This window comes from Cajanus cajan, chromosome 3 (assembly GCF_000230855.2).
Source record: "Cajanus cajan strain Asha chromosome 3, NIPB_CcT2T_4, whole genome shotgun sequence".
Classification (NCBI taxonomy): Eukaryota; Viridiplantae; Streptophyta; class Magnoliopsida; order Fabales; family Fabaceae; genus Cajanus; species Cajanus cajan.
Genome location: NC_138519.1, coordinates 53,714,760 through 53,729,272, shown reverse-complemented (window position 1 = coordinate 53,729,272; position 14,513 = coordinate 53,714,760). Strand labels below are relative to the sequence as shown.

Here is a 14,513-nt window from a genome sequence, read left to right as displayed (position 1 = left end):
CCCTAGCCACCGCGAGCAACAACGGAGAGCGAACCCCGTTTAGAGAGTTCTGAGCCCTGTTACACTACTAGAAAAATTAAAATTAGAGAGGGAACAAATCCGTCACTAATTTTTATAAAATCCGTCACAAATCAATTAGTGACGAAATTTGTGACGGAAATGATTCCGTCACAAAATTTGGCGTCACAAAATATTTAGTGACGGATTATTTTCTCCGTCACAATTAGTGACGGAATTAAGGCATCACAAACAGTATAATTTCCGTCACTAATTTCTAATAATAAATGTTTAGAAATTAATAAAAATCCGTCGCAATTTGTGACGCCTCTAACTCCATCGCAATTTGTGAGGGATTAAATCCCTCGCAATTTGAGAGGAACTGTCTCCGTCACAAATTGTGATGCCATGTATCCGTCACAAACTGTGATGACTTTAATTAAGTAGAATCCGTCACAATTTGCGACCAAACAAATCCGTCACAAACTGTGATGCCTAGTATCCGTCACAATTTGTGACGCCAGAATTCCGTCACAATTTGCGACGGATTTTATCCATCACTAACTGGGATGAATCCCTCGCTAACTAGGCGTCTTTGATGACTAAATTTGAGGAAACTATTGTTTTTAAGAGTCTGGTAATCGATTACCTATACATGTAATCGATTACTAGACAATGAAAATCATATGTTCGAAATTTACTTATTAAAAGGTTCTCTGGTAATCGATTACCCATTTATTGTAATCGATTACCAGAGCCTATTATTCTGGACTAAACAATAACATTTGTCTTCTGAAATTTAATAACAAGTAACTAAGTATGCTATATAATCCTATCAGCTGCAAACAATCATTGAAAAATGTGTTTATAGTATGTTAATGGAACAATTATTGATTCAAGATCTTGCATATTTAATTTGTACAATTAATCAACTGTATATAATAACTCATTACTATTGTCCAACATATTATATTCATATGTTCTCATATAGTAAAACTCTAACAGTAATAATTATAAAAATTGAATGATAAAAAGGTTATAAATACCTTCAGTAAATCATAAACCTTCTCAGCAATATATCTTTGTTCAATATTGACTCCCTCCTATGTTACTTATGAACATGAATGCACAGTATAACTTCATCAACACATTACACCTAAAAGTAAAACTTAATAAATTCTAGGAACAATATATATAAATTATTGCAACCAAAACTACATGCATGGGTGGGTTCAAAACTATATACAGAATAAATAATACAAAAACACAATAACAAAACTCCAGCAACTTAGGTACTCACCAATTCCAGTTTCTGAATTATCAAGATTCCCCTACTTTTGATCTAGAGACAAGCCAGATCCTACTTTTTCCTGAAACAGTTTTTAATAGGCAAACTGAAGTCAAGGCAATACAAAATTGCATTCTCTTAACATCACATCAGATACCAAACGTATCATGATTACCTTTATAGGATTCAAAGACACTGATGCTTTAGCATTATCTGAATCACTATCTGAATCTGCATTCCACAATTGGAAGAAATTCAGAAAAGAATACTATATATCTACTGAATAATAAGAGCAACAAACCAACAACGAATGAATTATCAAGCAAATTTGTGAACATGTGAAACTCCCAATGTAGCACTAGTAAATTTATAGAAAAACTCCAGCTTCATTTTCCAACCAAGCATGCACAATAAATTAAACAAAACAGACATATATCTCAACCTGATTATTATACCCTGGTAAAAAAAGTCCACTAACCTGTGAACTTCTGTTTATCATTAAATCACACCTTACACTCAACGTGTTATCGATTAGTGAAAAAAAGTTAAAAATAAATGTTTAACGGAATGTTTTGCAAGCATTTAAGTCCTCTCAAAACTAAACATCCCAGATCTACGATTTTCCTTTTTGTCACGAGCCATACTCACTTCAACAGAAACTTACTGCACATGGCAAAGCATTGATTGAATCGAAACAGACTTCCTAACCACGCTGGCAGCACATTCACAGAAATCCATATAATCTATAAATAAATAAAAAAGAAGAAAAAAAGTGGTCACCGCACGTAGATTAACAATACAAAAATTGATAATTTTTTTTTACCAATAAAAGTCGAAATGGTTTACAACAATTACATTCTACTCAACCAACCAAACTTGGTAAAGCAATGAAATTAAGTAGATTAAAATGAAAGGCAAAGCAAGGTAAAAGAAGAAAATTAAGTACCCTTTGTCCTTGTACAATGGAGACCTTCCACTGATTATCTCCAGTAGAAGTACAACAAAAGCATAGATGTTTCCTTTAGTGTCGAGATGACGCGCTTCAAGCGAGTTTGGTAGAAGACACATGGCTCCCTAGCTGCTAACAGAACCAAAAATTTTTTCTGATCTTTCAAGAATTGTCTTCCAACTTTCAAAATCAACCAGCTGAAATTTGAGATTCATTACAATGAGAAAAATAATATCACATAAACATAGGTGCATGTTAAATGACTCTTAGAATCACTTTTCAGTGGAGTAAGATATTTACAACAATCATAAATTCATAATAAGTTATCACAAGAAGCCAAGATGCATATGTATCAAAGTGTTATCCCCACCCATGGATTAGTCTTCACAGACGTCGGAAGGAGGCCAAGCTTTTGCAACGACAATAACTGGAGATTAGTCTTCAAAACCCCATGAACCTGGAAAGAGCTAATCCTCCTAAACCCTGCCTTATGCGCAGTTGCTCCAAACTCCAAGCTCTGAAACAGGATAGCAACAGCAAGAGGATAAGAACTTAGTGAGCAACCTTAGAGACATGGGGAGGCTACCAACCCAATGCTTCTGAAATTGCAAAAAGCTATCCAAAATAACACGCATATCCGATTGAGCTAGGTCAGGCCCTAAGGCCCAACCGAGAAGCAAGTCAACAATGTCAGTGAAATGAGGCTGAAAGCACCTCAGAAACTTCAACGAAATGAGAGTAATAACACCGATAAGTCTATGCAACAAAGCGAGGGAGGTTCTCTCGTCCTCGAGTAGCCCCTGGCACGTTTTCAGAATAGGCAGCGCGTACCTTTTGGTTACACGTTTTCAGAATAGGCAGCGCCCAACGGATGAAGCGGTCCACGAGCATGAGGTGGTTTTGTCTGCCACTGGGGACGGAAGCGATGACGGGGCATAGAGCGTCGTAGGCTGTGACGGTGGCTTGGCGCACCTCGTAGCATCTGCATTGAAATGGAAGAGGTTAGTAGAGAATAGCGAATTAAGTTAAAAATGGAAGCGAGAATGAAGTGAAGATGCAACAACAATGGCGCAGCGGAAGGGATGGAATGTGAAGGATGGACGAAACCCTAGCAACAATGGCGCAGCGGAAGGGATGGAATGTGACGAGACAGAGAATGTGTGAAGAGGGCTCCCTTCTGCCCTCTTTTAGGGTTTCTTAAATTACCCTTTTGCCCTTCTAGAAGGCTTGGGTCAAATTGGGCCCAAACTGATTTGAACATTGCAAAACAAGGCCCAAAACGTTTCCAGATTCCGTGGGTCATTTTCGGGCTCCATTTTGACCATCTTAGGCTTCGAATTAGGAGATGCACATTAGTGAGACATTTGTAGATTTTTCTCTTAGCTTTCCAAAGCCACCAAGATTGCTCAATTCTGAGTCCTGTAGCTCCAGATATGGCCAAAAAACCGAGAGAAGGTCAAACTGTCCAGAAACAGAAATTTGATTAGTTTTGCAATTAGGCCCATAATTCAAATGACAATTAGTAAACATGATAAAACCACGAAATTAACCCTAAATGTGAGAAGTAATCAATGCCATAATGATATGAATTGAAGCACTAAATTACGGCTCATCAATCAGTTTATAAGAAAAAGGACTACAAATTTTAGTTCCTAGCCAATCAAACCATCTTGAAATCAATTTTCTTTCCACCCTAATAGTCACAACTGCACTAATAAGCTTTTTCATACACAAAATTACTACAATTACAACAACATGGCTGAAGTTCAGAAAAACCTTGCACTTCCAATCATGAAAAACCATAACCATAACCTCTATCAGATAACCCCTCGCATTGGCCGCAACATCCATCAAAACCCTCATACAAACACAATGGATGCAAAAAAATTTGGAAATCACTCAACTCTCCAACTAAAACCAACAAGGAGAAAGCCTCATCTAAAGTAAATGCTATAAAACACGGGTTTGTGGAGTAGTTTTATATTGTTATAAATTTGTTGAAATGATTTTGTAATATAGTTTTGTTGAAATGATTTTGTAATTTTAAGGGAAACATTTTCAATCCATGAAATTATAATGAGTGTGCATGCTTTGTAAATTATCACTTGAGAGTGCAAACGAGAGGTTAGAGTTGTTTGAGCCTAATTTGATGGTGTTTCATTCTATCGTTGACTGTGGATAGTTATTACAATGTCAATTAATTCATATGTTATTTCCCTTCCTTTTTCTTTGTGATACATTTGAATATATAGTTCTAATATTTATTCATTTAAATCAATTCTAACTCATATTTTTCACAATATTAGGATACTTGAAAACACAAGATCGAGTAATACCTGTCATATTAATAACTTTCATGCAAAATAAAATATCTCCATTTTTTAGGTTGTGCTTATTTCTTTCATAAATCTAAATTAGATTATTTTATAAGTTTGCTTTTAAGCATAAAAATTAAGAAATTAATGGATATTATTTTATTAACAAAAAATAAGAAATTTTTAATTTTTAACTAAAAATTTAAATTTTAAAATTAAAAATTATGAAATTAGAAAGATATTTTTCAATAAATAACTAAATTAGTTAACTATTATTTATTTTATATTTGTGGACATTATCTTTTTATAGTTATTTTAATGACTTTTATAGAATGTTTTAAAGTTTTTTAATAATTATTACTATTTTAATAATGAATATTTATGAAAATTAATTTTTTTAATATTTTGATTTTTAAGTAGCTCAGAACGGGCCGTTCTCAAACTGGAACGGGCCGTTCTAGATTACTAAAATAGCCTATTAAAATTTAAGCGGAACGGCCGTTCTAACACATAAATTTATGATCAATATGCAAATACAGAACGGCCCGTTCCCACAGTGGAACGAGCCGTTCTAAAATACTAAAATAGCCTATTAAAACTAAAGCGGAACGACCGTTCTAACACATGAATTTATGATCACTACACGAATACAGAACGGGCCGTTCTGGTTTCAGAACGGACCGTTCTAGATATACATGCTTCTTTTGTTGTTTTTCTTATATTTAAATATAAATGTATAATTTTAATATCTCTATGGTTCCTATGAGAAACCTAAGAGTATGTTTGGATGAGGAATTTTAATGGGGTAATTCATTTGTTTGAAGAATTTTAATTTTTGAGGTTAAATACTTTGTTTGGATGGAGAATTTACAAAGAATTTGAATTCCAAGCATTTGTGAAATTCTTTGAAATAATAGAATTTCAAATTCTCCCAAAAATGTAAGAATTTGAAATTCCTCATATTTTTTCCCCTTATTTCACTTATATATTTTATCTTATATCTTCATATTTTTAATTATTGAAGATTCAAAAATACTTTAAAAATTATTAAATATTATCTAAATTAATTTTTAAAATTATTAAATATTTAAAAATTGGTTAACATTTTTTTAATAAAATTTTATTTAAAAATCTCAACATATAAATATATTTTTAAAAGCAATTTTATCATGATAGAATCAAATTATCATATCCAAATTAACAATTTAAAATTAAAAAAAAATTGAATTGACTTATCCAAACAAAATATTTTAACAATGATAGAAATTGAAATCAAAGTAATTTAAATACCAAGAATTTCAAATTGCTTGAATTTGTAAAATTACTCATCCAAACACACCATAAGGGAATGCAATTGTAAGAGATAATTATATGAGTAAGATATTTATTGTATGGATTAGAGTACTCTGTGGGTTCTTAAGAGAACCCTAAGAGAAACAAATAAACTATGCGAGTTTATATTTTGCTTTTTGATTGTTCTGTTGTATTCCTTGTTGCGTGAGATGTATGAATATCTATTTAATTCCACAAATACATGAGTTTTGATTTGAATTAAACATGCTTGGTATTTCAATTATGAAAAAGATTATGTCATTCAATTTTTGTTATTTGTGTTATGGTATGTGGGGTAGAGGGTGTCACACAAATGATATATATTTATTATTAATAAATACATAATATATATATATATATATATATATATATATATATATATTATATTTTTATAATATTATTCATAAATTAATATCAATAATATTATTAGTATATTTATACATAAACTAATAATTTGATAAATATAACTTATTATATATTAATATACTTTTACAAAAATATAAATATACATATCTTATCTACTATATTTATATTTTTGTAAAAGTATATTAATATATACTAAGTTATATTTATCAAATTATCAATTTATCTATAAATATACTAAAAATATTATTGATATTAATTTATTAGCAATATTAAATTATTAATAATATATAAATTTTATTTATTTAGTAATAATAAATATATATCATTTGTTACATTAATAAAAATTATAGTATATGTTAACTTAAATAAGCAAATAATTGTATAATTTTAAATTATTATATATATATATATATATTAAAATTTTAAAATTATTAAATTTTTAATGGGAGAGATTCAAATTGCACAATTATGATTTTTGAGGGACTAAAATTGTTCAATTAAAAATTAAAGGACTAAAATTGCACAATTACAATTCTTTAAGGACTAAAATTATCCAATTAAAATCTTAAGGATCAAAATTGCACAATTACAATACTTGAGGGATCAAAAATGTAATTAAGCCAAAATTAAATTAATATTCTTTTTTTTTAATTTCACAAGTTTTTTTTTAAAATATTTTTAATGAATGCCTTAGTTTCTTATGTTCAAAATTCACAATTTTTTATTTAATTAAATGAATTTCATAATTTTTTCAGTCCTTTAATGAAATAAATTATTTTTAATTTTATTATTTTTTTAAAAAAAATTTAACATATTTTCTTTAATTATGCATAATTCTTAAATATAAAAGTTTCATAAATAAAATTTAATATTTTGAGAGGGAACAATTTGTCACAAATTTTTTCACAAAAAATATTTTAACCTATTTGTGACGGATTTTTGAGAGGGAACAATCCGTCACTAAATTTTTTCATTTTAGTGACGAAATTTGTGACGGATTTTTTAGAGACGAAGTTCATTCCGTCACAAAATCCGTCACAAACATTTTTTTTATTTAGTGATGAAATTTGTGACGAATTTTTAGGGACGAAAATTTTCCGTCACAAAATCCGTCACAAATTTTTTTTTTGATTTAGTGACGAAATTTGTGACGAATTTTTAGAGACGGAATATATTCCGTCACAAAATCCGTCACAAAAGTCAATAAATTCTAGTCTGTCACAAAACTTAAAATTCCCTCACAAAATGCGTCACTATTAGCGATGCTATTTTTTCCGTCACAAAATTCGTCACAAATATTAATTTTTCTAGTAGTGTTATGTTCTTTTCTTTCGTACACTCTTCCCCTTTCTTGTTGACCATCGACTGACCGATCCATTTTCGTTCGCCCTCCGCCGCGAGCAACGACGACGATCGAACCTGGTTGAAAAAGTGTTGAGCCCTCTTCGACGAACAACATTAGGTAATCTTTTCTAGTTTTGTTGTTTATCTTAGGTTTCTCTTCTTTGTGCTTTCGTTTCTCATTCGTGTTAGTGCTTCAAATTGATAGACGCTCTTGGAGGAGGTCTCTGAAACGTGGTGGTCATCTTGGTGAAGTTTGCTGTCCACGATAGCATTTGCAGACGTGTTTGAGGTAACCCTAGAAACTCAATGATGCATTTCTATTTGTTGATAATTTCTTTGGATTTGATTAGTTTAATCAAAACAATTTTATATTAATTGATTCATCTGTATTTGGTGATAATTTCTTTGGAAGTATTCACATTTCTTGCTTTTAGGGGATTTTTGTTTGTGTATATGTTTCCCGTCTAAGTTTAATACTAACAACATGGTGTAGTTTAATACCAAATTAAGTATGGGTGCGCACCTATTTAAAAAAGATGGTTGAAGCTTGCTTTATGTAGTCTTATTTAAAAGACCTATAAAAGCTCCCGCTAAGAATAGTAGATCAGTTGGAGGGTAGTCTAATTTATAGACACGAGGGAGAGTAAGAAAAACTGCAGGTGAAACCATTAAGGATTTAGAGGTTAATAGTATGCCTTTGACCCATGTAGTTGACCTCAATTGGTGAGAAAATGCTTGGTTGTTGTCCTTGTAACTAACTAATTTGCAAATGGAAGTTAATCACAATGTTAATCTTGCTTCATGATAGCACTTTTATGCTTCATGTAATCCTGTTTTGGTAGTGGAAATTTAGATTCAACATCATGAAGCTGTTTTGGATCTACACAGGTGATAATTCTTGCTAGGGAATTTGGATTAAAGCTAGAATTGTCTAATATTCCAGATGAAAGCCTTGTGCTAGAACCACTGTGAGAAAGAACCAATTTATATTGATTGTTAAGTTTTTGGTTTTAGCATGTAGCATGTTAATTGACACAGATGTTATGATGATTCTATGCAGGGTTGTGCATCAGCTCAGGAGTTTATGCAAGAGCTACCAAAATTTGATCAGGAGTTCACAAAGAAATAAGAAGATGCTGAGAATGTTAGGGAAGTAAAAGTATAATTCTAAATTTATAATTACCAACTGTCTTAAATTGGTATCAGAAATGGTTGTAAGTGCTTATGATTCCCTCTTGCTAAATGTTTTTATTAAGTCCTACTTTGTTGGAATTATCCCAAAAACAATCTTGTAATGATTCTGTGTGTTTCGCTTGCAAAAATTGACATGCTGTCCAAATTTTTTTAGGGAAAAGTTAATTATGTATTAAGACCGGTGCTGCCAACTGGATGTGAATCAAATTTTGGCCACTGTGGCTCTGTTGGTCCAAGCGGGTCAGTCAACTTGGGTGGATATGGTGTGGAACTTGCTTTTAAGAATATGGAATATAAGGCCATGGATGACACTACAATTAAAAAAGGTTGGAATGATTGACATGATGTAGATTGCAGATTACTCCATAAGGTTTTATATTTTGAATGTAGAAGCAGTTTTGTTTTAGAAAGTAGGTGACAATGAATTGTAATTGCTTTATTTTCGTTTTCATTTTTTAACTTGGTTCATAATTTTAGAAGTGTCATATTATTATATAAACTAGGCAATATTTATTCTTTCTTTTAATTTTTGTGTATCATCTCAATGTTTGTATTTCTGGAGCTCGATAGATGATATTTTTACTTACCCCCCCCCCTTCATGAAGCTTCTCTTTTTCCTTTCCTTTTCATGCAATTTTTAGTTCATTTTGTAGGTTACTATTTCCTAATTCTTAATGTCTACTCCTGTTGTTTGGCTTTGGCCTTTCAAGTTTGATAGTCCTAAGAATTTTGAATATTGATTTTGGAAATAGATAATTGAAAGAAATATTTCCTAATTTAACTTATTCTGAATTTACAAATTCATTGGTCTTTTTAATGCATTGTTCATCAAAATAAAATGGTCAATGAAATTCTTCATGACTACAAGAATAGGTTACTTGAATAATTCCCTTATTAATGCTGTTATGGGTTTCAGGTGTTACTTTGGAGGATCCCTGCACTGACGATCTTAGCCAAGAAGTCAGAGGATTCATATTCTCTAAAATTCTAGTTTGTACAGTCTCACCTATTATTTGTTTTATGTCAAACACGTGTAAGAAGAGACTTAATATTTTTAGGCACTATCAGATCATTCTGTTATTTGTATCAAATTAAATTAGAAACAGGTGTTTGCAGGTTCCAGATATCTATTATGTAACATATGTTTTAGTTTCCCTGCCCCCTTTTTATGATTGATACATGCTTAGTTTGACAAATGTTAACTGGGGGAAGTGGCTTTTACTTTTACATGCTTTTAATTATTAGGAATTAATGACAATTTTTTGGTTGCTAAAAGTGTCAACTTTCAACAAGAAAATTTTTTTTCCAAGGAGATATTACTGTAAATTGATTAAGGAAGTACTGGTGGAAAGAATAGATTGTATGGTTTATAGTGGACATTGGAGGAATTCGTTGAGAGAGATTTCATGGTGAATAATATCTATGAGGATTTGCTAAATGGTGATGTGATCCATGTAGCGGATCTCATTTAGTGAGATAAGGTTTCTGTTGTTACAGTAAGTGTCAAAGGAAAACCACTAGTACATTGGATGTTTACATTGTAGCCTTTGAAGAACCCAAACAAAATCAGAAAGAAAGAAATAAAAGAAGATAAATTTGATCAGGGGTTTATGATGTTATGATGTTTTGAAATTGGAACAATGTTACACTGTTACTATTATACTGTTCTAAATTCTAGGCAGAAACAAGTTTTTTTTTTTTTTACCTTTATCGCTTACTAGTTTACTACCTTATCATGTGTTGTTGGATTGGGTTTTTATGTTTTTTATTTGATTTAATCAATGATATTTTAGTTGCATCATGTTGAGTTTGATTGATCTTCTAGCAATTAAGGTTTTTGTATGTTACTATTTGGTGCTAGAAAATCATGTCTAATTGGAACGTGTTAAATTGTTTTTGTGTAATTTTTAAACAAATTTCTAAAGCTATATATATGTTCATTACAGGTAATCAGAAAGAATCCAAAAATAAGCATTATTTTTTTAAAAAATGAAATCTACATCGGTTGTCTAGAGAACCAATGTAGATTTATGCTTAAATCTACATCGGTTTCAGAAATGATGTAAAAATTTATATATTTTCTAAGTCGCTCTATTCTACATCGGTTTTAGAACTGATGTAGATGACTTTAGAGAACCGATATAGAATATGCATCTTGTGGTAGTGTAGGCTGTATGCTCCATTGGGTGACAAGGATGGTAAACTTGTACCATCTAGGCTTCTAGCTTGATATAGATGCTTCAAGTTGCTTCTGCTTGTCTCATGTAGTGCATTCTTTTATTTGTAGCTTGTTAAAGAAGGAATATATTCTAAGCTCAGCCTCTTTAGGATGGACTTACATTTAGGGCTTTAGTCGGCCCTAACCGAGTTGCATACTAGTTTTAGGGATCTAACAACCCTTTTTCGCACTTGATGTTGAGTATTATTATGTTTGGCCTCTCCAGGCTGCCTACTGATGTTGAGTATTATTATGCCTAGCCTCTCTAGGACGCCTGCTGATGTTGAGTATTATTATGCCTGCTTCTCCAGGCTGCCTGTTGATGCTGAGTATTATTATGCCTAGCCTTTCCAGGCAGCCTACTAATGCTGAGTATTATTATGCCTGGCCTCTCCAGGCCGCCTACTAATGTTGAGTATTATTATGCCTAGCCTCTCCAGGCCACCTGCTGATGTTGAGTATTATTATACCTGACCTCTCCAGGCCGCCTACTGATGTTGAGTATTATTATGCTTGGCCTCTCCAGGTCGTCTGTTGATGTTGAGTATTATTATGCTTGGCCTCTCTAGGCTGCCTACTAATGTTGAGTATTATTATGCCTAGCCTCTCTAGGCCACCTGCTAATTCTTATGATCTATTTTCATTGGGGAGGACATTTGATGAAGACGAAGATTACTGGTAAATAGTGCCCTTGTGCTGGTGGGTGGCGGATTATCTGAAAGATCGTGGTTTGTGATCCTGTTTCCTTTGTTGGTTTAGTGTTTTTGTGTTTGATGAATTACACCCTAGAGATGTCAGGCAAAGAAATAGGTGGATGACAAGGATTCTGGTGTTGCCCCTACCATGTGAGTACTGTGATGCCTCTCCAGGCATTTGTTACGGAGTCCTTTTAGTTTGTTGATGACTGATTGTTTGAGATTTCCTGATTGATGATTGTTGATGCCCCTAGTTTGGGCTATTTTTGCCTCTTGTTGGGATGATGTCAATCAGGACTTGTGTTTCCTTTTTTGGCTTTTCTCGTTGAGATGCGAAAGATGCTGAATGCTTATTTATGCATGATGGTAGTGTTTTTTTTTGCATATTTTGAATAATCCCCCTTTGGTAAAGAAAGTTTTCCAATTGTGTGAAATGCTTTTTTAGATTCATGCAATGCATATTTTAGTTTCCTTTTCTTTAGAAGGTGGCTTTCCTTTTCTCCTTCCCACAAATGGAATGCTTCGATTGATGCCCAACATTAGTCATATTGGTCGTTTGGTGTATTGAGTCGTCTTGGGGCTCTTTCTTTTTTTTTTGTTTATTTATTCTTTTTTTCCTAGGACGCCCTTTGTGGGCTTTCATCCTGGTGGTATTTTGCAAGTGATGTTTTTCGAGCGTAATACTTTTTTGTTTTAACAAAACTTCTTGCCATCCACATTTGGAAAGACAAGTGCCTTCTACCCCCATCCCATACACCAAGTAGAAAGATGCTACCCTGGCCTATGGGTGTTGGTAGTCCTTTCATGGACCAAGATTTGTGCTCTCTTTGTCGGCTAAATTGAGTTGAAGTTTTTTCTTTATTTGTGTAAGATTCCTATTATGCGATAAGAATCTTATGGTTCTACATTTGATCACTTTCTCATCTTTGTGTGTTTCACGAAAGTGATTTCCTTATTTGCCTTAGACTCAGATAATGTGTCGTAGATATTCAAAGTTTTGATTAATTTTATTATCTTCAGTAATTTTTTTTTCTTTATTGTGATTGGTTTCAAAATTTAATGTGTGAGAAGAGGGAGAAAAGGATAAGCATAGAGATTTGTAGAAATGGCATATGTTATTGATGAGTGTAAAAACTTGTACAAGCCCTTATTTTGTTTAAACTCATGATCGTGGGCAAAGGTCATGAGTTGAGCATGAATTTAAAGCATTTTTTTTTGAAAAAGATAGCCCCTAGCAACTCTTCGACAGACTGTTCCAAGATGGTTACTCATCTAGTCATTCCTTGATGTGTGTTGTGTTGGCCTCAAACTTGAGCTACCCGACGTCGATAAGCTCTTGTACACGAGATTTTAGAGCCTTCTAGTTTTCTATGGAGTGCCTTGCTGCCTCGACGTGATAATCGTAAGTTTCCTCGGGCCTATACCATATTCGGTAAGTCGGTTGCTACTTTCTTTGCGGTGGGGTCCTTACGAGCATGGATACCTTCATCAATTGGGGTAATAACTCTATGTAGCTTGTAGACCCCTAAAATTGTCCGGGTCGGAAATAAAGCTCAAAGACTCTCAAAGACCGAAGGAAAGTCAGCCAGAAGGACTCCTGGAAGACCCTAGGATGATTCTTTGTAGGTCTAGAAGTCTTAGAGTAGCTTAGAATAAGGGTGTGTGAGAATTGGAGCCCAATACGCCCTCCCAGAGGTTCAGTACGGCCGTACTGAGCTATTTGAACTACAATACGGCCATACTGAAACCATTACGGCCGTATTGAAGTTTTTGAACTTCAATACGGCCGTATTGAATTCAATACGGCCGTACTGTAGTTCAAAAACCCAGTACGGGCCGTATTGACCTCCCAGGCTGTATTGCGCCTTAATCCTATAAATAGGACGTCATTTGCACGTCATTCCACACTTTTTCCACACTTCTGGACCCTCGTGCTGAGTATTCTTGGGTTTTGAGCTATTCTCTGCCCTAGAAGTCTCTCCGAGAGCCAATCCGACGAAGTTCTTGAGTCACGAGCCATTAGCTTGAGACTCGAACAAGTCGAAGGGAAATCTCTTTGATTTCCATAGTAAAAATTATCTTTAGGGAAAGGAGCGAGCGGACGTGTAGTGGGAAGGAGCGCCAAAAAGCCTCCTAAACTTCGTTTTGAATATATAAAAGCCCGCTTCGAAGGTTTCTTTCCAAATCCCTTCTTTTACCGCTTTTATTTATTGCTTTTTGATTGTTGCATTGCATGTTTAGAGTTTTCATCATGTAAATATTTTACTCATAATCGTTTCTAATAAATAGGGGTAATTTAGTAACTTTACACTATTATTTATGAAACAATCCGTCATAGGGAACCCGAAAGGGGCGTTGTGGGGTGCTAACACCTTCCTCGCACGTAACCGACTCCCTTACCCGACTCTGGTTGTAATGGCCAAAGTTGATTTGTGAAAATCAATTGCCTTATATCTTTTTCCAATGTTTTGAGTAAAACATTGGTGGCGACTCCAAGAACCCCTTCTTTTTGCGAAAACCACTAATCCATGGAGGGTCCCGCTTGGGATTAACATGGATTGGTGAGAATCATTTAACAAAATTGTTAGTTCGATGAGGTCTCAGTTTGAGAATAAGTCGTTCTAACAATCCATCATTTTTCAAAACTTAAAAAGAGTCCGACCATCGTCGCGAATGCCAAGGTCCGTTTCGGCGGGTGGCGACATAGCTTATAGGAATTTTATCAAGTTCCCTTTCTGCCTTTGGTACTGCTTTGGTCGTTTGAGGAGTAGCGAAAGAGGTTAGAACATTGATTTCATTTCCCCCAAAAATCTTC

The 14,513-nt window shown here is 33.4% G+C and overlaps 2 long non-coding RNA genes across 2 annotated transcripts; one reads left to right on the top strand and one right to left on the bottom strand.

The window, feature by feature from the left end:
- Positions 1–632: 632 nt before the first annotated feature.
- On the bottom strand, positions 633–5,772 carry LOC145955783 (uncharacterized). Its single transcript, XR_014432483.1, has 6 exons — positions 3,066–5,772; positions 2,605–2,751; positions 2,232–2,431; positions 1,461–1,516; positions 1,298–1,367; positions 633–1,153 (listed from the first exon to the last, which is right to left on the bottom strand). It is a non-coding gene; the product is annotated as an uncharacterized LOC145955783 (long non-coding RNA).
- A 1,792-nt stretch (positions 5,773–7,564) lies between these two features.
- On the top strand, positions 7,565–9,923 carry LOC145956568 (uncharacterized). Its single transcript, XR_014432813.1, has 5 exons — positions 7,565–7,709; positions 7,797–7,880; positions 8,480–8,559; positions 8,652–9,111; positions 9,702–9,923. It is a non-coding gene; the product is annotated as an uncharacterized LOC145956568 (long non-coding RNA).
- The last annotated feature ends 4,590 nt before the right edge of the window (positions 9,924–14,513 follow it).